Raw genomic sequence first — 22983 nt, forward strand, 5'->3', positions numbered from 1 at the left:
CTACTATTGATAATGTTAAGGACACTTGGTCCAATAGTAGCAAGTACCTCCTTAAACAGGCGAGGTGGGAGGGCATCTGCAGGAGAACCAGAGGGCTTCATATGACTAACTGTGTCACTTAAAAAAGAAAAGGACACCGGCTCAAACTGATGGAAAACAGAAGAGAAATGCAGGGGAACAGAAGGGTCATATGAAGGCTGAGATAGACTGGCTCTAGTTGACACAATTTTGTCAGTGAAAAAATGGAGACAATTTTCACAGAATTCAAAAGAAGCATCAAAACCAGCAGATTTGGGAGCATCAATGACAGTGTTAATAGTTTTAAACAGAACTCTGGGGTTGTTACAGTTAGAAGATATAATCTGAGATAGATATATATTCATTTCTGCTTTTACAGTCATCTGAAAGGAAAACAGGCTTTCTTTAAAAATGGCAAAGGACACATGCAGCCTGTCTTTTTTCCATTTTCTCTCTGCTCTTCTACATACGCGCCTGGCAGCCCGAGTGACGTCATTCAACCAGGGCTGAGGCGTGGTTTTAGCGCGGCGGCATTTGAAAGGCGCGATCGTGTCCAGTGTTTGTAAACAGATAGAGTTGAACCCAGAAACCAACTCTTCAGTATTCAGACACACAGATGCTGCAGAATTATCATCACAAAGAGTCGAAAAAATAGAGGAGAACCGAGCAGGAGACGAAGAATTAAACATGCGAGAGCGTTGGGGCGGTGCGCACAATTTAACTGGACACTGCGTGGCAATATCAAACAGGATCGGCATGTGATCAGAGAACACAGCGTCGCAAATGTCCAAATTAAAAACACACAAACCATACGAGAGCACTAAATCGAGTGTATGCCCGCGTTCATGTGTAGAACCACACACAGACTGTACAAAGTTAAATGAGTCGATTATATTCAGGAAGCTCCTGGAAAGCGGCTCGTCTGGACAGCAGGTGTGAATATTAAAATCACCCACAATAAGGACACGATCATATTTGGGCAGGATTTCAGCCAGAAATTCAGAAAAGTCAGTTATAAAGTCTTTGTGGTACTTGGGTGGTCGATAGATGACGGCACACAGGACGACATCAGAAAGACCCAGTTCAAACATGCACAGTTCGAAGCTTGAAAAGGAGGATTGTAGGCGGATCTGACGGCATTTAAAGTCATTTTTAAAAACGACTGCTAATCCTCCTCCTTTTCGACCGGACGGCCGTGGGGAATTAAAGTAGGAACACTCCGGAGGCAGAAGTTCATTAAGAGGGGCGGACTCACCGGCTCTCAGCCATGTCTCCGTCACACAGAGGAAGTCCAGTCCGCGGGAAGTGAAGAAATCCTTCAGGATAAAAGTTTTGTTTGTCAAAGATCTTGCGTTCACAAGACCGAACCTGGCGGGGGCCAGCACGTCCAAGGCCGCAATTAATCCGGGTGGGGCCCGACACACAGCCCGCAGGTGGCGGTGATCCACCCCGCGCCTCCGGGGGCGGGGACAGCAGGAGCGACGACGGCAAGCTTCTTCCTCCAAACCAACGATAGGAACCAGCCAGGAGCCGATCGGATCGAGCGAGCGTGGGTGCAGGAGGAGACCGGATACCGCACCATTCATCCTTCGGGGAGCCACGGGAAGCCGGGCCAGGAGTGCCCTAACTTTCACCAGCTGGCCGCCACGTTTACCGCGGCGCCGGAGACGCTTCCGCCGGGGGAGAGGAGCCAGGGGGCGGGAAAGGAAGGCAGGAATCCGGCCAGGTGAAAAAGCTGACTGGGACGTCGAAAAACCAACGTCGAAGTTGATCATATCAGTGGGAGAGGGGCAAAGATCCAACAGTGTTTGGCGGTCATACACAAGCAGTGAGCTGACAGAAACGAAAATAGACGCAAAAAACACAAAAACGAACAGAGCTGACAGCGAGAGACGGCAGGCCAAAGCACATACTGGCGCCATCTTGCCATTTAGCTCCGGAAATGGCGAGAACGACACCAAAAAAAATGCTTGGTTCCATCCCCCTTTTCTTTGCGAGTGTTATGAGTCATTCTTCACCTAAACAGGAATATATGAACATCCGAGCAGTCGGTATCCTAATGACAGCGGACATTGTACAGTAAGTGATGTTTTATTATGTTTGTTGGCTCCCATGAAGTCTGCACTGAGTGGAAATCGACGATGTTGTTTAAAAAAAGGCGAAGATTGTGATGCGTTTATTAAATTAATGCGCCGCGTGTGTGCTTAAAATGATCAAAATACGTAAATATTAAATGCTATTATAAATGTTACTGTCAAGTGAGGGTTGCAACTTACTGCGGGGTCATTCCTCCCAGATGCAGACGGACAACTCCGGACGACAGCATGAGGTAGGAGATGGTTTATTTTCCATGAATCAGTCAAGAAAACAAGAATAAACAGAAAAGCGGACCGATAGCATGTGAAGCTATGGCGAATCAAGAATCACAGGAATAACCAAAGGTAACCTGTTGTGTGGAGCAAACAATGAAGCCAGACCGAGTGTGACGAGCAACGCGAATAAATAACTCTCTGATTAGTAGTCGACAGCAGGTGAGCGTGCCGACCATTAACCAGAGGCAGGTGAACCCAATTAATCCCCATGGAAACCAAAACAAACCCAGAGGTGCACAAAACAGGAACTCAGGGAGCCCAAAACTAACAGAACATAACTAAACAAAACATGATCCGGCCACGGATCATGACAGTACCTCCCCCTTGAGGACAGAATCCAGATGTCCACAAAAAAAAACAAGTTCAAGAGTCACGGGAGGGCGGAGGGAGGACTTGGCGGTGGGGCGCCAGGCCAAGTGTCCCCGCAACCAGCGAGGGAGAGTCAGGTGGCGGCGACGTGTTGAACGCGACTGCACTTGGCGAGGCGGGCGACCACGAAAAGGCCACAATCGTGGCCGACGAGAAGGTGGGCGTGAGTGACGCCAGAACTTCAGCCGCCTATGAGTTTTACGCCCAAATCGTGGGCGTCGCTGCTGTCTGCACCCGGGGCGTCCATGAATTGGGAGGGCCGCATGCAGGCGTCTGATGGCCGCTTGCGCAGCCGGCCAGCCGGAGGTCGCGGGGGCGACGACGCTGGCGACGAGGAGGGTGGCGGCGCCGTGGGAAGACCCGCCGGAGACGAGGAAGGAAGCAGCCGTGGAGCAGGAACAGGAACTGGAACTGGAGCTGGCCTTGGCGCAGGTACAGGAACTGGAACTGGAACTGGAGCTGGCCTCGGCGCAGGTACAGGAACTGGTACAGGGACTGGAGCTGGCCTCGGCGCAGGTACAGGAACTGGAACTGGAACTGGAGCTGGCCTCGGCGCAGGTACAGGAACTGGTACAGGGACTGGAGCTGGCCTCGGCGCAGGTACAGGAACTGGAGCTGGCCTCGGCGCAGGTACAGGAACTGGTACAGGGACTGGAGCTGGCCTCGGCGCAGGTACAGGAACTGGTACAGGGACTGGAGCTGGCCTCGGCGCAGGTACAGGAACTGGTACAGGAACTGGAGTTCGACAGTTACTACATTACATATATGCTTACATCATGTACTGTATATAAAACCTTATTGGAGGTGTTTGGATGTTTTTAAGGGCTTTCTAGGCGGAATTGCGCGGCGAATAAGCAGACTTTTAATCACATTTATTTAAATATTTAGAATGCATCTAAAAAAAAAAAATACATCCATCCGTTGTCATGTCTTTCATAATGATTGTGAACAATAGGCAAAATTCCAAAAAAGTGTATTTACTCTAAAAAGTACATTTAAACCAGAGTTGGTGGCACTGAGCGGGTGGGTAAAGTGTCTTGCTTAAGGACACAACAGCAGTGACGAGCCACACCGGTTATATTTATACATTGATTTTTATTGCACTGCAGTGTAATCCTTCTGATGCAGCACCATTTTAGTAGATGATGTGCTTAATCCCTTCATAGAAAAAGAAATACAAATAATCTCACTCATTAAAAGCGTGCTTATGACTCCGCCTATTGTAGGAAAATGGTCGGAATAAAAGCGGGCGCACAGCATTTTAATGATTTCTTTGGGGAGAAAACAGGCCAAAAGTTTAAGACTTTAATGACAAAAACTGTCACCGGTGTGATGTCGCTGACAAGTGAGAAAAAATGATTGGCTTGACAAAAAAAAAAAATTGATCTTTAATAACCTTTGACTTCAGCCACTTCAAACACCACACTGCAAAAACTGAACTCTAAGTAAGATTAAATATCTCAAATAAGGGTGATATTTGCTTATTTTCTGTCTGATAAGATAATTCTTCTCACTAAACAGATTTTATGTTAGAGTGTTTTACTTGTTTTAAGGGTTTTGGTCCTAAATGATCTCAGTAAGATATTACAGCTTGTTGCTGAGATTTGATGACCTATATTGAGTAAAACATGCTTGAAACTAGAATATCAAGTGTTGCAAAGCTGTGTCATCAACACTCACAAGTATAAAACTACTTTTTTGAAGTAATAATTTCTTACTTCAAGCATGAAAAAAAAAATCACGATGCCGAGCGCACATCATTATGTCAAGATAATGGCACTAGCGTTTACTTCATTTAAGAATATTTTTCAACATATTGAGCAAAAAGGTCTTTTTTTTTTTCTACCAAAAAAAGTGCACTTGTTATTAGTGAGAATATACTTATTTTAAGGTATTTTGGGGTTCATTGAGGTTAGCTAATTTTACTTGTTTTGGAAAGTCTTGACAAGCCAAATTTTCTTGTTCTATTGGCAGATAATTTTGCTTAGTTCAAATAAAATACCCCTAATTTTTGTATTTTTTTTCTTTTTCTTGTTTTAGAACACTGACTTTTTGCAGTGCATGAAATTGATTTTATTCATAAATCAAAAGGGCTGAACTCCAAATGCTTTCCGGTGCTGCACTGAATGAGTGAAAATAACAGGTAGATTTCACATTTGCATGTCACAGAGAGGGTGGGGACAAAACAAAGGTTTTTTTTTGTGTATTAACCCAAATAGTCAACAGCTTTTAGACCTGCCAGGATTACCCATCCTAATCCATCTGCTCTCTTCTCCTATCTCAGCCTTTCCCCCTCTCGGCCACCCTTTTATGCCCCGTTGCCTCGGTCATCCATCCCTTCCTCGCACCCTCCATTACTCCTTCCTAACCGACCGTCTTTCCATGATTCACTCTATTCAGTCAACATACTTTATCCTCTCGGCTCTCAGCGCTCTCTTTATAAATCATGGCGAGTACTTTGTTGTTGTCAGTGTGTCGTCTGGCTCCTCTCTTGACAGCGTATTTTTTGACACCTCCCCTTGTAAATTGTTAGTGTCCTAGTTAGTGTCCTTTGTGGGGATCTGCAGAGTTTATTCCAAGACATTTACATCTGTTTTCCAATGAATTTATTGCCACTTCCTTTTTGACATGAATTGTGTTTCCTTATTTGTTAGTGAGCAGAATTACCACACAGCCCGATGCAGGGATAGGGCACGGGTGAAGGGCAAACCTACCAAACTTTTACTCTATCCTCACTGCATACTAAGGTGTTTTTTCTTCATTTGTCAGCATATAATGCATGGACTTTGACATCATTACATTATTCAGGCAGGAGAAGCAATGCAGGAGGTGGGTACCTGCGAAGCAGGGTTGCGCAAAATTCGCAATTTGGAATTTCAACCCGGGGATAGTGTAAGGTTCAAACACTGATGACCTCTATTAAACAAGACAAGAAGCAAAGAATCAAACAGAGACAGAATTCAATTTGGACTCAATATTGAAGAGAGTCACCTTTACACTGTACCCTTGTACAGTACAGTATCTCAGCACGCTCTGCCAAAAGATTGCATGCCTCCTTCTTTTATTTTGGACCCTCTCCGACCACATGGCCACCATTGTTTCCAAAGGACAAAGGTCGCAAAAAGTTCACAAAAGAGGTCGTCAACAATTCACAGAAAAAGTCAGTTCAAAAAGAGTTTGTAAAATAGTTCAAAAAGAGGTCCATAAAATAGTTCGAAAAGAGTTTGTAAAATACTTAAAAAAGAGGTCGCCTGGAAATTGGGCAGATCCTGTCATCTTTCCGCTTTGAAGTCCTTGGGTTAGAACAGGGGTCGGGAACCTTTTTGGCTGAGAGAGCCATGAAAGCCAAATATTTTAAAATGTATTTCCGTGAGAGCCATATAATATTTTTTAACACTAAATACAACTCGATGCTTGCATTTTTAAGTAAGACCAACATTTTTAGAGTATAATAAGTCTCTTATTCATTTTAATGACATTGTTATTCTGAAGCTAGCCAATAAAAAAATGAAATACTTCTTACCATTAATGCGACTTCTTGAACAGGTGCGGTAGAAAACGGATGGATGGATTAAAATGCATGAGATGTTTTATATTTTGAACGTTATTTTTAACACTGTGATTACCAGCTGAATTATTCAGTACTTATCGTGTTAAGCAATGTCAGCTAAGATGTATCTGAGAGCCAGATGCAGTCATCAAAAGAGCCACATCTGGCTCTAGAGCCATAGGTTCCCTACCCCTGGGTTAGAACAATATCTTTCTGTTGATTACCATACATGAAAGAACACAGGAACACCTTCATCTTGCTTTCCCTCCCCTACACAGTGGAGTTCTACAAGCCTTACTCTTGGTAGGTTTCAAAGACAGCTTTTGTCTTCTTGCCTGGAACTAATTTCAACACAAAGTTTTTTGTGATAACTTACAGAAAATGATTCTAACAGATAAGTTGATTGGCAACACTAAATTGGCCCTAGTGTGTGAATGTTGTCTGTCTATCTGTGTTGGCCCTGCGATGAGGTGGCGACTTGTCCAGGGTGTACGCTGCCTTCCGCCCAAATGCAGCTGAGATAGGCTCCAGCACCCCCAGCGACCCCGAAAGGGACAAACGGTAGAAATGGATGGAATTTCAATTAATTTGAAGAATTTTAATTTGGATTGAATTGGCTTCACCCAACACAATGTTGAATTGGAATTTGAATGATAGTAAGTGGAATCAAATTAATTATAATTTAGATACCGCATTTTCCGGACTATAAGGCGCACCTAAAATCTTTTTTTCCCCCTCAAAACTCCACAATGCGCCTTATAACCTGGTGCGCCTAATGCACGGAATAATTCTGGTTTTGCTTACCTATGTCTCCCGGCTGGATATATATATATATATATATATATATATATATATATATATATATATATATATATATATATATATATATATATATCTTCAGCTTATAGGGCGCATTAAAGGAGTCAAATTATTATTTTTTTTTTCTAAATGTAAAAGACTTCCTTGTGGTCTACATGACATGTAATGGTAGTTCTTTGGTCAAAATGTTGCATAGATGATGTTTTACAGATCATCTTCAAGTCGCTTTTTGACAGTCGCTTCAGGATGCGCCGTTTTGTGGGCGGTCTTATTTACGTGGCTCACCTTCGACAGAGTCTTCTCCCCGTCATCTTTGTTGTAGCGGTGTAGCGTGCAAGGACGGGAGTGGAAGAAGTGTCAAAAGATGGAGCTAACCGTTTTAATGACAATCAGACTTTATTTAAATCAATAACAGAGCAGCATCTCCCCATCTGGAAACAACAACAAGGCCAGAAATGTGTCCCGTGAATAACAGTCCGTCCGAAAACCCTAATAACTAAAGTTCCTTGGGTGATTAATGTAAACTCACTACACCGGTATGTTTTAGTGCTTTCATGGCGAGTTTACTGACAGGTATAAGTAAGAACTTTACACTACTTTATATTAGAAATGGCAACAGCGGAGGATGAATGTCCAATAAGAAGAAGATAGTGAAAAAGAAAAAGCTTATCGACTACGGCGTCGACACGTACTACAAAGGCGGACGCGCGCAATTTTTCAGGACTTATGCAGATACCAAATGCAGATCAACAGGTCCCAGAAGGTAAGAAAAGTTGCTTTTGCATAATATTGCGAAACAAAACGCCAGATAATATGTCTTACCTTATACACACACCATAATAATACTCCTATGTTGAAGCACAGTACAATCCATCAAACGGTGCGGCTTCATAGCTTACCAAAGTCCGACTAAAATATTTTGATAGATTTTTGAGCGCCGTGTGTAATGTTCTATATTTTCAATGGAACATATACAATGTTGGTGTTGTTTTACTTAAGTCAAATTACAGTCTACACATATCTCTTATGTGGGACTGCTATCTATTGGTCACACTTATCATTACACCATGTACCCAATAAAATAGCTTCAAGGTCGGTAAGCAAAACCAGAATTATTCCGTACATTAGGCGCACCGAGTTATAAGTCGCACTGTCGAGTTTTGAGGGGGAAAACATTTTTTTTAGTGTGCCTTATAGGCCGTAAAATACGGTAGATTAAAAAGAGTCAAGACAGAGGATAATATATAATATAATATATAGCAACGAAGCACCAAGCGTACACGTAAGGGTAGGGTGGATACTAAAGGTAGTCTTAATATTTGATTGATACTAGAGTGTTTAAAGCGATGTTTTTATTAATGTTACAATTAATGTTTACAAATTCAGGGAATAATTCCCTGGACACAGGAGGACTTTGAGGTAAAAAAAACAAACAAAGGATTTCAATGAGTTTTGGCTTTTGTTTCATTGTTGTGTTGTTTAAACATTGTTTTACATTGTCAATAGCACTCACCATGAATGCAGTTAATAGAGTAAATACATATGATCAGTATCGGCCAATATCGCTCGGCAATGGAAGCGGTGTTCCGATCACCCCTTTTTAATTGTCGATTAAAAACCTTTGCTGTAATTAAAATATAAAATGTACGGAAGGTTCATAATAATATTTCTATGAAAAATATAAATCAGGCACGTATGAAACATATGGTAGGAATATATAATTATCAATTGGAGTTTAATCAAATTTCAATTGTATTCTTTTAATTGCAATACTTCCTGTTTGCAACCTCGATTCAAATTGAGTTGAAAACTGTGTTATATTCTTCCTTCTATAAAGGTGTAATATTGGGTGACTGTTGTTTTGGTCGGTTTATTAGAATAGAATAGATAGAATAGAATAGAAAGTACTTTATTGATCCCTGGGGGGAGATTCAGCACCAAAGTTCGCTCACAATAAACAAACACTTAGGTATTTTTTTTACATGTGAATGATATAAATACAGTCTATTATACAGCATTATTCACATGTGAATAATATAAATACAGTCTATTATACAGCATTATTCACATGTGAACAATATAAATACAGCCTCTTATACAGCATTATTCACGTGTGAATAATATAAATACGGTCTATCATACAGCATTATTCATATGTGAACAATATAAATACAGTCTATCATACAGCATTATTCACATGTGTATAATATAAATACAGTCTATTATACAGCATTATTCACATGTGAATAATATAAATACAGTCTATTATGCAGCATTATTCACATGTGAATAATATAAATACAGTCTATTATGCAGCATTATTCACATGTGAATAATATAAATACAGTCTATTATACAGCATTATTCACATGTGAATAATATAAATACAGTCTGTTATGCAGCATTATTCACATGTGAATAATGTAAATACAGTCTGTTATACAGCATTATTCACATGTGAATAATATAAATACAGTCTATTATACAGCATTATTCACATGTGAATAATATAAATACAGTCAGTCATGCAGCATTATTCACATGTGAATAATATAAATACAGTCTGTTATACAGCATTATTCACATGTGAATAATGTAAATACAGTCTGTTATACAGCATTATTCACATGTGAATAATATAAATACAGTCTATTATACAGCATTATTCACATGTGAATAATGTAAATACAGTCTATTATACAGCATTATTCACATGTGAATAATATAAATACAGTATTATACAGCATTATTCACATGTGAATAATATAAATACAGTATTATACAGCATTATTCACACGTGAATAATATAAATACAGTCTATCATACAACATTATTCACACGTGAATAATATAAATACAGTCTATTATACATTCAAGTACAGTCAAAAAGGAATTAGCAGGATTCATCAACAGATACATCCCCCATGTTCATAAAGCAGACCCCAACAATACAGTACAGTTTCTTGTAATAATATGGATTGCACCTGCAAACGTCCTCCAGTGTACTGTAAATGCCAATGCGGTCATACAGTAAAGTTCAGGTGTGCGGTGCAGTGAGATAAAGAGATGCACAAAAAAACCGAGAGGCAGTTAGCGGTCACGCTTACGGTTCCACGGGCATAACACACACCATTACGCAGTGTGCCATCGGAGTGGAGCCACTACAGCTGTAATCGCACTGTTTGGAAAGAGAGGATGCACTCATTAGCATGCGGCCCAGATGGAAGAACGGTTCAGTTCAGTTGTTTTTATTTGACCTGTAGGAGCTGTGAGGTCAAATGGGATGTGATATTGGTCCTGATGAGTCATAGCAGCATTGCTTGATATATATTTAGACCGGGGGTCGGCAACCCGCGGCTGTAGAGCCGCATGATGTGGCTCTTTAGCGCCGCCCTAGTGGCTCACTGTAGCTTTTTCAAAAATGTATTAAAATGGAAAAAAATGGCGGACAAATATGGTGTCTGTGGGAGGACAAACATGACACAAACCTTCCTAATTGTTGGAAAACCCACTGTTTATATTAAACATGCTTCACTGATGAGAGTATTTGACGAGCGCCATTTTGTCCTATTGATTTCGGCGGACCTTGAACTCATCGTAGTTTGTTTTCGTGTACAATATTCTCCGACGCTGCCACAGAAAGACGTCTTTCATGCCACTCCTTCTTTGTCTCATTTTGTCCACCAAACGTTTTATGCTGTGCGTGAATGCACAAAGGTGAGCTTTGTTGATGTTACTGACTTGTGTGGGGGGGGTGTATATATTTTCAAGTATTTCTTATATATGTATATATATGTATATATATATATATATATATATATATATATACACAGCACGGTGGAAGAGGGGTTAGTGCATCTGCCTCACAATACGAAGGTCCTGAGTAGTCTTGGGTTCAATCCCGGGCTCAGGATCTTTCTGTGTGGAGTTTGCATGTTCTCCCCGTGACTGCGTGGGTTCCCTCCGGGTACTCCGGCTTCCTCCCACCTCCAAAAACATGCACCTGGGGATAGGTTGATTGGCAACACTAAATTGGCCCTAGTGTGTGAATGTTGTCTGTCTATCTGTGTTGGCCCTGCGATGAGGTGGCGACTTGTCCAGGGTGTACCCCGCCTTCCGCCCGATTGTAGCTGAGATAGGCTCCAGCGCCCCCCGCGACCCCAAAGGAAATAAGCGGTAGAAAATGGATGGATGGATGGATGGATATATATACAAACCCCGTTTCCATATGAGTTGGGAAATTGTGTCAGATGTAAATATAAACGGAATACAATGATTTGCAAATCATTTTCAACCCATATTTCTGATTGGAGCTGTGGCCGCAGGTAGTTGGTGCCTGTCGTGGCGGTAATCCTAGAATCCTAGGGATGCCGTCAAGCTGAAGAAAGAGTCCTATCAGGTCCTTGTCCGAAAACCAACAAATTTAGCTGAACTGCACCAATTTTGTCAAGAGGAGTGGTCAAAAATTCAACCAGAAGCTTGCCAGAAGCTTGTGGATGGCTACCAAAAGTGACTTATTGCAGTGAAACTTGCCAAGAGACATGTAAGCAAATATTAACATTGCTGTATGTATACTTTTGACCCAGCAGGTTTGCTCACATTTTCAGTAGACCCATAATAAATTCATAAAAGAACCAAACTTTATGAATGTTTTTGTGACCAACAAGTACACAGCAAAAAGTCAGTGTTCAAAAACAAGACATTTTTTTACAAAAATTAGGGGTATTCTATTTGAACTAAGCAAAATTATCTGCCAATAGAACAAGAACATTTGGCTTGTCAAGACTTTCCAAAACAAGTAAAATTAGCTAACCCAAATAAAACCCAAAATACCTTAAAATAAGTATATTCTCACTAGTAACAAGTGCACTTTTCTTGGTAGAAAATAAAAATATGAGACCTTTTTGCTCAATATGTTGAAAAATATTCTTAAATTAAGTAAATGCTAGTGCCATTATCTTGACATATGCGCTCGGCATTACATTTCTTGAAACCAGCAAAGTTATACTAAAAACTAGAGATGTCCGATAATGGGTTTTTTTGCCGATATCCGATATTCTGATATTGTCCAACTCTTAATTACCGATTCCGATACCAACCGATACCAGGCCCTAACCAATCTGGCGCCCTAGGCAAGATTTTAGGTGGCGCCCCCCCACATCGGCAGTGAAGTGTATATACTCACAAGAAACCGAATAGCTTTGTCTTTGACCTTTTTTTTTACTTAAAGAAAGCAAATTAACAATCAGAATAATTAACAAGATAAAAAAAATATGAATAAATAAATGAATGCAAAAAATAAAAAATGAATATATGAAATACAATATTTTTTACATACATATTGCTTAATTAACATTAATGATGTGCACTTTAACAACTAGGCTTACAACTATACCTAATATATAAAGGGGTGGAAAAGTGACTATTACCTGCAGGGCAAACATTAGCTAACCAGAAGGCAATAACAATGTAAACAAAAAACACCTGCTTAAAAGATCTAATACAAATGTCCCTGAGGAATGTAAGGTGGGAGTACTGTAATTATCTAATGTTACATTATTATTTTCCATAACAATTTAGCCCCCTCCACAATATTAACCCGACGTTAAAACAGAACTAGCTATTTATTGATTAGCAATTGCCGAGTCATGTAACATTAGCTTAATGCTAAAAAGCCAGGTTACTATCACATTCTGTAACAGACAAATCATTTCATGTAGGCTAACGTTACCTACCTGCTACCTCTGTATTATCTCGTTCCTCCTCCTCTTCTTTTCTCTTTTTTCCTCCCTGGGCACCTGACAGTTTTGGCCGTTTTGACATCTTGTGTTGATTTTTTAATGTGGTGACGTCCAAAAAGAGTCATGATACGGGAAGGGAGGGGGCGCACCGTGCGGGGGGGGGGGGGGGGGGGGGGGGGGGTAGTAATGTTGTAACAAATAATATTTCTATTATATAGGCTTTACTTTGCATTTTAATTAACGTGGGATTATTTTTTTGTATTTAGAAATAATAGTACCAACTTTTTTTTTTTTTTTCTGCTACATTTGTGGCACTGGCGTGGCGCCCCCTGATGGACGGCGCCCTTAGCATTTGCCTATACGGCCTATGCCACGGGCCGGCCCTGACCGATACCGATATATACAGTCGTGGAATTAACACATTATTATGCCTAATTTTGTTGCCATGCCCCGCTGGATGCATTAAACAATGTAACAAGGTTTTCCAAAATAAATCAACTCAAGTTATGGAAAAAAAATGCCAACATGGCACTGCCATATTTATTATTGAAGTCACAAAGTGCATTATTTTTTTTAACATGCCTCAAAACAGCAGCTTGGAATTTGGGACATGCTCTCCCTGAGAGAGCATGAGGAGATGAAGTGGGCGGGGTTAGCGGGGGGGTGGGGGGGGGTTAGCGGGGGGGTGTATATTGTAGCGTCCCGGAAGAGTTAGTGCTGCAAGGGGTTCTGGGTATTTGTTCTGTTGTGTTTATGTTGTGTTACGGTGCGGGTGTTCTCTCCGAAATGTGTTTGGCATTCTTGTTTGGTGTGGGTTCACAGTGTGGCGCATATTTGTAACAGTGTTAAAGTTGTTTATACGGCCACCGTCAGTGTGACCTGTATGGCTGTTGACCAAGTATGCCTTGCATTCACTTGTGTGTGTCAAAAGCCGTAGATATGTGACTGGGCCGGCACGCAAAAGCAGTGCCTTTGATTTATTTGCGCTCTGTACTTCTCCCTACGTCCGTGTACCGCTCCGTACAGCGGCGTTTTAAAAAGTCATAAATTTTACTTTTTGAAACCGATACCGATAATTTCCGATATTACATTTTAAAGCATTTATCGGTCGATAATATCGGCAGTCCGATTTTATTGGACATGTCTACTAAACTAATTTATTGTTCTTAATGGAAAGGCAACAAGGCAACCGCTTGTTACTCTCCGCTCAGGCAAACCATATGATCTAAAAATGCATTTTTCCATCGATAAGTGCGCATATATACAGCCCGGCCCCCCGCCAATTTTTTTTTAATTGTAATTTTGAAGAATTAGTCTGAATGTGCATAAACTATTTCTGTTCAAAATTGTTTGAAATGTCACATGTTAAATGTTTAAATATTAACTGGCAGTGTACTGTACTGTGCCAACTGTACTACTATATGTGTACATATTTTCTATTGTTTCATTGAAAATAAAACAGCAAAGTCCATTTGGCTGTCATCTGTTTTAATTGTGAGACACATTTGTGTCAAAATCATGATTTTTTTATTTCATGCTTGAAATAAGAAATGATTACTTTAAAAAAGTAGTTTTATACTTGTGAGTGTTGATGACACAGCTTTGCAACAGTTGATATTCTAGTTTCAAGCATGTTTTATTCAATATAGGTCATCAAATATCAGCAACAAGCTGTAATATCTTACTGAGATCATTTAGGACCAAAACCCTTAAAACACGTAAAACTAGAGATGTCCGATAATATCGGGCTGCCGATATTATCAGCCGATAAATGCTTTAAAATGTAATATCGAAAATTATCGGTATCGGTTTCAAAATTATCGGTATCGGTTTCAAAAAGTAAAACTTAAGATTTTTTAAAACACCGCTGTGTACACGGACGTAGGAATAAGAACAGAGCGCCATTAAACCCCAAAGGCACTGCCTTTGCGTGCCAGCCCAGTCACATGATGTCTGCAGCTTTTCACACAAACACATGAGCGAATGCAACACATACTTGGTCAACAGCCATACAGGTCACACTGAGGGTGGCCGTATAAACAACTTTAACACTGTTACAAATATGCGCCACACTGTGAACCCATACCAAACAAGAATGACAAACACATTTCGGGAGAACATCCGCACCGTAACACAACATAAACACAACAGAACAAATACCCAGAACCCCTTGCTGCACTAACTCTTCCGGGACGCTACAATATACACCCCCCCACCCCCCCTACCCCTTACCCCTACCACACTGCAAAAACTGAAATCTAAGTAAGATTAAATATCTCAAATAAGGGTGAAATTTGCTTATTTTCTGTCTGATAAGATAATTCTTCTCACTAAGCAGATTTTATGTTAGAGTGTTTTACTTAGAGATGTCCGATAATGGCTTTTTTGCCGATATCCGATATTCCGATATTGTCCAACTCTTGATTACCGATTCCGATATCAACCGATACCGATATATACAGTCGTGGAATTAACACATTATTATGCCTAATTTTGTTGTGATGCCCCGCTGGATGCATTAAACAATGTAACAAGGTTTTCCAAAATAAATCGACTCAAGTTATGGGAAAAAAAATGCCAACATGGCACTGCCATATTTATTATTGAAGTCACAAAGTGCATTATTTTTTTTAACATGCCTCAAAACAGCAGCTTGGAATTTGGGACATGCTCTCTCTGAGATAATCCTGATACCCATTACAACTATGAGAAGTACTATACTTTGACTTTCAAAAAGTGCATTATTTTTTTTTATTTTTTTTTAACATGCCTCAAAACAGCAGCTTGGAATTTGGGACATGCTCTGCCTGAGATAATCCTGATACCCACTACAACTATGAGAAGTACTATACTTTGACTTTCACAAAGTGCATTATTTTTTTTAATTTTTTTTTAAACGTGCCTCAAAACAACAGCTACAAAAACAATGAAGGCACACAGCTTCAGTCCAGACTATACTAGAGTAATAAAGTAAACAATAACATAGTCCTCCTTTAGTGCAAGACTGCCTGTCATACTGTATAACAGTATAAACTGGGCTCAATCTGTCCTGCTCTAATGTATTTGTATGAGTAACACAAATGTGCTGCAAGCTAGTGGTGAGTGCTTGAAGTGGCCTAGCAGTCAGTCAGAGCTTCTGAAATGCTGAGTTGAGACAGGGGTGGTTTTTGTTGTATTTTTGTTTTTTCTCGGCGGAGTCTTTAAGCGACAAATGTGTGGTACTACTTTTTTTCGCTGTTTGCTTTTCATCCATCTTCCGCTTGTATTCATCGTGTATCTCCTTACGATTCTTGAAGAGGTGGGAGATCAAATTCATCGTATTAAAGGATGACGTCTTGGATCCTCCCCGCTAGAGATGCGCGGTTTGCGGACACAACCGCGGAGTCCGCGGATTATCCGCGGATCGGGCGGATGAAATTTAAAAAAATAAGATTTTATCCGCTCGCGGGTCGGGTCGGGCGGATTAATTAGATTTTTTTTTTTTTTTTTTTTTTTTTTTTTTTTTTTTTTTTTTTTTGCGGGTGGCAGTTAAACCAATTGGGAAATATATATACATAGTTAAATGTTGTTACCCACATACGAAAAACGAGCAGGCACCTGCTGCATATGCCACAACAGAAGAAAAAGAAAAGAAAAGAGATGGACACTTTTACGGAGCGGAGAAGGGACGCCTCGCCGGGGTCCGGGACCGAGGCCCCTTCCCCCGAGAGGGCCCCACCGGGAGCCGTAGCTGAGGCGATCCGCGAGAAGGGCCCGACGCACGTCCAGGGTCACTACCGCGCCCACCGCACCGACACCCCGCCTCGTCCGCTTTCGCCGCGGCCGGCGTCACGCGCAGCAGGTAAGCAGCTTACCTGCCCGCCACCCCCGTGGCCGGGGGCTCGTAACATGGGTCACTCCGCGTGCTCCGCCCGCGCAGCTTACCTGCTTGCCACCCCTGTTGCCGGGGGCGCGTAACAGGGGTCACTCCGCGCAGTGCGCTCACGAAAGGGGTGGGGCTCACCCTGGTTGATATAGAGAGCAGGACGGTGGCCATGGAATTTCTTTTAAGGTTTGTGATAAACCATCAAACTCATTCGTTAAAAGGACTCTATAGTAATATAAAGCGAAATTTTCTGGACATTATCATGCAAGAAAAGTTTATTTTTGGGATCGCGATCACCGCGTAATGATTTTTAAAGGTTGCATTACATTATTAACTGTCCCATGTGATCAGCCAGTGCGATTGGAAGTCCATGCTCAATTATTGCCTCCGTAAATAAAACTTCGGCATTTATCACATCCAAAGAATCTGTTTGGGCGACGAAAAACGTTGAAAGTTTTCCACTTGTATCGCTAGCAACGGCATTAGACTTGTGTTTTTTTGTCCCAACGTGGTCTTTTACATCGCTAATTCCTCCGTGTCCGATCGAAAAATCTTGTCTGCACAAGGTGCAATTCGCTTAGTTTTCACCCTTTTTTTTTTTTTTAATTAATATTAGATATATAACAACGGGCGGATGGCGGGCGGATGCAGTTCTGATCAAACGTTACATCGGGTGGATGGCGGATGGATGACGACTTTCTGACGCGGTTGCGGATGAGATAAATTGCCTATCCGCGCATCTCTACTCCCCGCATAACCAACTTTTTGCAGTCATTGCAAATTGCCAGGTGTTTATCCGTCAAAGACACTTTAAAATAATCCCAAACCATAGACATGGTGTCGTTAGCAGTGTTGGGTTAGTTACTGAAAACCAGTAACTAGTTACAGTTACTAGTTACTTAATTTCAAAAGTAACTCAGTTACTTACACCAAAAAGTAATGCGTTACTGTGAAAAGTAACTATTTAGTTACTTATATATATATATATATATATATATATTTATTTATTTATTTTTAAGGCCCCGTTTAATGCCCTTTTAGCCTTCATTTCAGTACTGTTATTATAATACAATCTGTTGATCAACTTGACATGCATTTGCATCACTGAACTCTGCTAAGCAATGTGGTCTACATACAACACACAAAGACCAAGATATGTTTCAAAGGGCCGAATTGTTTCAGGCCAGAACAAATCGACAAAACTATTTTAAATAGCTGCAACATAACATACATAAGTAACAAACAGCATAATAACAACATGGCTGTAAACCAAGGAAGGCACACACTACATACACAAAGCTTAACCAGGCGTTTTTCTCTCTCAAGGAATTCTGAAATAAAATCATGTCTGAAGCCCAGAACACCCTACACATTTCCCCAGTTTTAGTTTAGAGATAAGGAAAGATTGGACTGGCCCACTAGCATCCCTCTTTATGTTTGTGAACTTTATAGTGTATACATTTAGAGTGATGTGATAATCAAACACTCTAGAAGTCTTGAATGAAAGAGCAACAGTATAAAAGAGAATTGACAGAGTGTGTGTACCTTCAGTGTGCAGTGCCTCGTTAAAATCCAGCCGCTGTTGGAGGTGGAGGTGAAGTGTGTCTCTCTTTACTAGATTCGTCGAAGCATGTTGCTTTTGTAGCTGTTTCAGCAGATTTTAATTGCTAGGATAGGATCTTTGATCCAAGACACAACTTACATTCAACTAAAATGTTATTTTCTTTGTGGTCGACAAAAGAAAAGTATTGAGAATATCTCCATGTTAAGAAACTCGGCTTCTGGCTTCGCCATGTCTTGTTAGTAAACACAGATACGCCCCACACACACATACACACAGACAGAGCGGGCGCGCCTCTTCCTTGTCGCCTCTTCCGCAGCGCTGCAAAAAAACACACTCAGATCTTCTCAGTTACTAGCCGATTCTACATAAAAAGTAACGTAAAATAACGCAGTAACGCATCATGTAGTAACGGTAACTGAGTTACTGAAAATAAAACAAAAATAACGCGTTAGATTACTATTTATCGCCGAAAGTAGTCCCAACACTGCGTTAGTCAGTCACTGAGCGAGCTCGCTTGTTAGCCACGGCTACAGCACCGGCAACAACACACTCTTGTTGTTGTTATGCTCCGCTCGCGGCGGTTTGATTAGGTCATCAAGCGTCGGCAGTAAACCTCTCATGCTGCCACACACAACTCCTGTGTTGTGTGTGGTAGAGGGGAGGGGCTGCTGACTGGGAGACGCATCTGCTCTGTACTTCCCCCTACGTCCATGTTTTACCGGATATGTACCGCTCCATACAGCGGCGTTTTAAAAAGTCATTAATTTTACTTTTTCAAACCGATACCGATCATTTCCGATATTACATTTTAAAGCATCTCTAGCTCCAATCACTCCATCACAAAAAAATAAGAGTTGTAGAAATGATTGGAAACTCAAGACAGCCATGACATTATGTTCTTTACAAGTGTATGTTAATCACCAAAAATTATTCCCGGGCGCAGGCCACCGCTGCTGCTCACTGCTGCCCTCACCTCCCAAGGGGTGATCAAGGGTGATGGGTCAAATGCAGAGAATAATTTCGCCACACCTAGTGTGTGTGTGTGTGTGTGTGACAATCATTGGTACTTTAATTTAACTTTTAACCACGACTGTATATAAGACTACCGTATTTTCCGCACTATAAGGCGCACCGGATTATTAGCCGCACCTTCAATGAATGGCATATTTCATAACTTTGTCCACCAATAAGCCGCCCCGGACTATAAGCCGCGCCTACGCTGCGCTAAAGGGAATGTCAAAAAAACAGTCAGATAGGTCAGTCAAACTTTAATAATATATTAAAAACCAGCGTTCTAACAACTCTGTTCACTCCCAAAATGTACGCAAATGTGCAATCACAAACATAGTAAAATTCAAAATAGTGCAGAGCAATAGCAACATAATGTTGCTCGAACGTTAATGTCACAACACACAAAATAAACATAGCGCTCACTTTCTGAAGTTATTCTTCATTCGTAAATCCTTCGTCTTCGGTGTCCGAAGTGAAAAGTTGGGCAAATTTACGATCCACTGGCAGATGTTGGCGTCGTCTGGCGCTGCCTCCTCGTCTTAGTGAAGGTGTGTTCGCCTTCTGTCATCCATTGTTCCCACGCAGTTAGCAGTCTAGCTTCGAATGCCCTGTTGACACCAATATCTAGCGGCTGGAGGTCTTTTGTCAATCCACCCGGAATGACGGCGAGTATTGAATTAAGCGCGTAAGCGTGTCTCTCAATGTGCTGTTATGAGCTAGCAAATATAACAACTACACTACCCAGCATGCAACGATAGTTACGAGCATGCGCGGTAGCCCTGAGAAGCGTTGTTGTATGCTGGGAGTTAGAATGTGGTTATGAGCACGCTGTGAGAAAACGTTGAGAACTCAGTTAACACGCCTCGTCTGCATTATTTATAATTAGACAGACAACACACTTAATAGGAGCCATTTTGGGGTCTTTACATAAACACACAAATGGAAATGAAACGTCACATATCCCAGCATGCACCGCGCGCTTCTTCTACGGGGAAAAAAGATGGCGGCTGTTTACCGTAGTTGCGAGACCTAAACTTTATGAAAATGAATCTTAATATTTATCCATATATAAAGCGCACCGGGTTATAAGGCGCACTGTCAGCTTTAGAGAAAATTTGTGGTTTTTAGGTGCGCCTTATAGTGCGGAAAATACGGTAAGTCATTTTGATAGTAGGCTTATATAGTCTTTATTATAACACTTTACATTTTTTGCGGCTCTAGACAGATTTTTTGTTGTTATATTTTTGGTCAAATATGGCTCTTTCAACATTTTGGATTGCCGACCCCTGATTTTAGACCAATGAGCTGACTGTTCCCTCACCAACGGCTCACATGAGGAACTTAAATGGACATTTTCATCTATTTTGGCTTTTGAATAGTGACTATGCCCGATGACAAGCCTTCCTGTAATTAGGAACGACTGGTGCCTTCTTCCAGGACTATTGGATGCATCAACAAGAGAGGCGGTTGTTCAGGTTTTATGAATTTAGCGACCTATCTTAATGACGTCCATGACTCATTGTAAGGCTTACATGAAGACTCCTTTCAGACAGTCGCAACGCAACCTCGACAATAAGTAATCTTCCGTGATCCAACAAGTACCGCCGGGGCCAGATTCAAGCACAAATGAGTATCATTATCATTTGACTTTTTGACACGATATAAACAACAGTTATCTTAACACAGCACTTCTGTGACAAAATGATCCCAAGCTGCCCCGTTCCTGTTTTCCTTCTAGAGTTGATGAGCTGTGGAGAACACTTAGAATAATCTATTTAGCGCGCTTCATTTGGCGTATATGGTCTCTGCCTGCAATAAATATGTCGCACACTAAAACCGGCGGAAAAATGTACTTGCCTGCAGGCTTCTTGGCCCATCTATTAAACCGCGGAGTTCTAGATCTCGTCTTTGGCTCAGTGACTCCTACAGTTCTGACTTTATGAACTTGGACAGATTTTCCAAGAATTCAGTCTGTATATGCACTGACCAATATGTCTGCATACAACTCAGCGGAAGTACAGTCGTGGTCAAAAGTTTACATACACTTGTAAAGAACATACCGAATTTTTCGGACTACAAGTCGCAGTTTTTTTCATAGTTTGGCCGAGGGTGCGACTTTTACTCAGGAGCGACTTATGTGTGAAATTATTAACACATTACCGTAAAATATCGCTCATTCACGTAAGAGACTAGACGTATAAGATTTCATGGGATTTAGCGATTAGGAGTGACAGATTGTTTGGTAAACGTACCGTATTTTCCGCACTATAAGGCGCACCTAAAAACCACAAATTTTCTCAAAAGCTGACAGTGCGCCTTATAACCCGGTGCGCTTTATATATGGATAAATATTAAGATTCATTTTCATAAAGTTTAGGTCTCGCAACTACGGTAAACAGCCGCCATCTTTTTTCCCCGTAGAAGAAGCGCGCGGTGCATGCTGGGATATGTGACGTTTCATTTCCATTTGTGTGTTTATGTAAAGACCCCAAAATGGCTCCTATTAAGTGTGTTGTCTGTCTAATTATAAATAATGCAGACGAGGCGTGTTAACTGAGTTCTCAACATTTACTCACAGCGTGCTCATAACCACATTCTAACTGCCAGCATACAACAACGCTTCTCAGGGCTACCGCGCATGCTCGTAACTATCGTTGCATGCTGGGTAGTGTAGTTGTTATATTTGCTAGCTCATAACAGCACATTGAGAGACACGCTTACGCGCTTAATTCAATACTCGCCGTCATTCCGGGTGGATTGACAAAAGACCTCCAGCCGCTAGATATTGGTGTCAACAGGGCATTCGAAGCTAGACTGCTAACTGCGTGGGAACAATGGATGACAGAAGGCGAACACACCTTCACTAAGACGAGGAGGCAGCGCCAGACGACGCCAACATCTGCCAGTGGATCGTAAATTTGCCCAACTTTTCACTTCGGACACCGAAGACGAAGGATTTACGAATGAAGAATAACTTCAGAAAGTGAGCGCTATGTTTATTTTGTGTGTTGTGACATTAACGTTCGAGCAACATTATGTTGCTATTGCTCTGCACTATTTTGAATTTTACCATGTTTGTGATTGCACATTTGCGTACATTTTGGGAGTGAACAGAGTTGTTAGAACGCTGGTTTTTAATATATTATTAAAGTTTGACTGACCTATCTGACTGTTTTTTTGACATTCCCTTTAGCGCAGCGTAGGCGCGGCTTATAGTCCGGGGCGGCTTATTGGTGGACAAAGTTATGAAATATGCCATTCATTGAAGGTGCGGCTAATAATCCGGTGCGCCTTATAGTGCGGAAAATACGGTATAGCATATTCTATATGTTATAGTTATTTGAATGACTCTTACCATAATATGTTACGTTAACATACCAGTTGGTTATTTATGCCTCATATAACGTACACTTATTCAGGCTGTTGTTCACTATTCTTTATTTATTTTAAATTGCCTTTCAAATGTCTATTCTTGGTGTTGGCTTTTATCAAATAAATTTCCCCCAAAAATGCGACTTATACTCCAGTGCGACTTATATATGTTTTTTTCCTTCTTTATTATACATTTTCGGACGGTGCGACTTATACTCCGAAAAATACGGTAATGTCATGGCTGTCTTGAGTTTCCAATCATTTCTACAACTCTTATTCTTTTGTGATAGAGTGATTGGAACA

General features: G+C 41.1%; 1 protein-coding gene across 2 annotated transcripts in view; it reads left to right on the forward strand.

The window, feature by feature from the left end:
* The window catches only part of LOC133576857 (neuronal acetylcholine receptor subunit alpha-7-like), a 157371-nt gene that overhangs the window by 97531 nt on the left and 36857 nt on the right, over nucleotides 1-22983 (forward strand). The gene's annotated exons all lie outside the window — the stretch shown is intronic.

This window comes from Nerophis lumbriciformis, linkage group LG36, assembly GCF_033978685.3.
Source record: "Nerophis lumbriciformis linkage group LG36, RoL_Nlum_v2.1, whole genome shotgun sequence".
NCBI lineage: Eukaryota > Metazoa > Chordata > Actinopteri > Syngnathiformes > Syngnathidae > Nerophis > Nerophis lumbriciformis.